Here is a 2,487-nt window from a genome sequence, read left to right as displayed (position 1 = left end):
TGCTGAGGAGTCTGTCATCAAAAATAAATGTGGACATATCCGACTGCTCAACTTGGACGTAACACAATTACCGTAAGTTGATCCAATTCTGAATCATCTGACCTTTAAGTGATATTTCCCGGAGCTGTACTCACTTCTCTTGTGTTCTGTGGATGCTGAACTGTCCTTCCTCAGTGTCCAGACTCAAGTCAGAAGGCACTGGGACACTTTGTCTTCTGCTGCAGGGCTACAGTCGATGCTAACATCAGGACCAACTGCCTTCACTTTACTTCACCAGAACCCAGAAGACATCAGTGAGTTCTCTTTAGTTCTGTCCATGGTGGGATAGACGTCCACAGAGGGGAAGGTCTGCTTGGGGTCCAGAGGGTGAATGCTCCAGGTCAGCTTGGTTCTAATAACTCTGCCTGAAACATCTGCATGTGTTTAGTGTATGTAGAGTTTGGTTGAATCCATACAGATCAGCTGAAATAAAAAACTCTGTCACACAGATGCAGTAAAGACTTACGTCGGTATCATTCAGGTCCAGTTGGTTTCAGGACTTCACAAGCTTCACACGGCCAAGTGGACACTAAGGACGGTAAATGGTGGTTTATAAAGCGCCTTTTGACCTTGGTGGTACTCAAAGCGCTTTACAATGTGCTTCTACTTCACACACTTGGACATGTGGGGAATCGAACCACCAGCCTCACAATCAGTGGACAACCCACCCTGCCACCTGAGCCAGACATCCACTACATCACACATCTCCACAAGAAAGCTCAGAACTTATTGAACCTCCTCAAGAAACCCAATAAAGTTCTTCTTAACTTTCTCAAAGCAACAACAGACTGCATTCAAACTGGAAACATCACAACCTGGTGACAGGAAGAATCTGCACCAGTTGATTTTAACCGAACCGTCATCGTCACCCAGCTGCTGAGCATCAGTGGTAGCGGTGAGAGGAGATGTCTTGGCAGAACCCAAAGGATTCTCAAAGACACTCAAAAACAACAAACATGGCAGCAGCAGCCTGTTCGCTCTGGTGGTAGACGACAGAGAGACAAGACGTCGAAGCAGGTTCTGTCCTCTGGCTGTGAGATCACGAAGGACACCGATCCAGTTGTTAAATATTTGGTATCTGCCTCTACGAGTCCAGTCTGATACCATTGTCCCAGGAAATACACACCTCAAGGTTATTAAAGTGGGCTGCAGGTGGATCAGTGGTTAGCATCGTGGCCTCACAGCTAGAAGGTCGCCGGTTGGCGTCCCGGTGAGGACACCCGGGATCTTCCTGCGTGGAGTCTCCGTGTTCTCCCCGTGCAGCGTGGGTTCTCTCCGGGTTCTCCGGCTTCCTCCCACAGTCCAGAAACATGCTGAGGTTCATTGGTGATGTATAGATATTGGATGGATGGAAGTTTATTAAAGTCATTTAAACCAATCCAATGTATTTGTACAGCTCTGGCAGGACGAGGTTTGAAATGTGGCGTGGAGAAGGTAGAGTGTTCTGGGACTCTACAAGGTCCAACAGATGAAGAAAACCTGTATTCTCTACACGTACGTCAGAAAATGTATTGCCGAGTTGTTGTAGCACCTCATTGTTCCACCACATGGAGCCTTTTGCTTTGTAAATTGGGCCGTTCATGCTGACAGGCAGAGAGAGCAGCAGGAGTTCAGCTGGCAGTGGGCACCACGACCAAGACTTCTAAAGGACGTCCGGCCAAATGAGCAGGGATCGACCAGGACATCAGCAGTTTATCCTGGTGGCACCAGAGCCACAGTGACTGAAGCATCAGCATAAGACAAACGACGGTCTTGATCCAGATCATGAGATTCCAGAACTCATCCTCCACACGTCACCACCAATAAAACCATTCGTCTTCACACAGTCTAGTGACCGTGAAACCGAACCTTGAGTCACCACATCAAGGTGAGGAAAATCATTCAGATAGATCCCTGAGACTTATTAGTCCTGTGCATATTTATGAACTACTTCCAACCAACCAACAGCTATGAAGCCTTTGGGTCAGACTGTGAGGTCCACGTGAACAACCTAACCGGACAGCAGAACTAAAACCCAGCAGTGCAACACCTGATGGAGTCACAGTCCAGCTTGGAAAGGCTTAAAACCCTGAAGTGAAGCTGACTGTTGCTCTCAGACTGAGCAGTTAACACCTTCACCTTCTTACTAATCAACCAAATCCTACAAACCGCCGGCATTTTGCATTTTTTTGCTGATTTTCTGACGGGTTGGGTAACATTTGAGTGATGTTTTGAGACAAACGCGGCCGCAGAGAGCCAGAGATGGATCGAGGCAAAGTAAATGTTGTTTTTGTTCCCTCCAGCACCGAAGTGTCACCTCAGAACCAGAACTCAGCTGCTGTTCTAGTGAAGCCTTGTTCCTGCTACTGAGCCTCACGGGCACTCTGGCCTCTCTCCTTGACGACTAAATCGGATTTCAGAGGTGAAACCAAAAACAGATCAGACCTTCAGCGTGTTTCACGTCTTCCA

The sequence above is a fragment of the Stegastes partitus genome, unplaced genomic scaffold (assembly GCF_000690725.1).
Source record: "Stegastes partitus isolate 25-593 unplaced genomic scaffold, Stegastes_partitus-1.0.2 Scaffold915, whole genome shotgun sequence".
Lineage (NCBI taxonomy): Eukaryota > Metazoa > Chordata > Actinopteri > Pomacentridae > Stegastes > Stegastes partitus.
Note: the sequence above shows the minus strand (reverse complement) of the source record.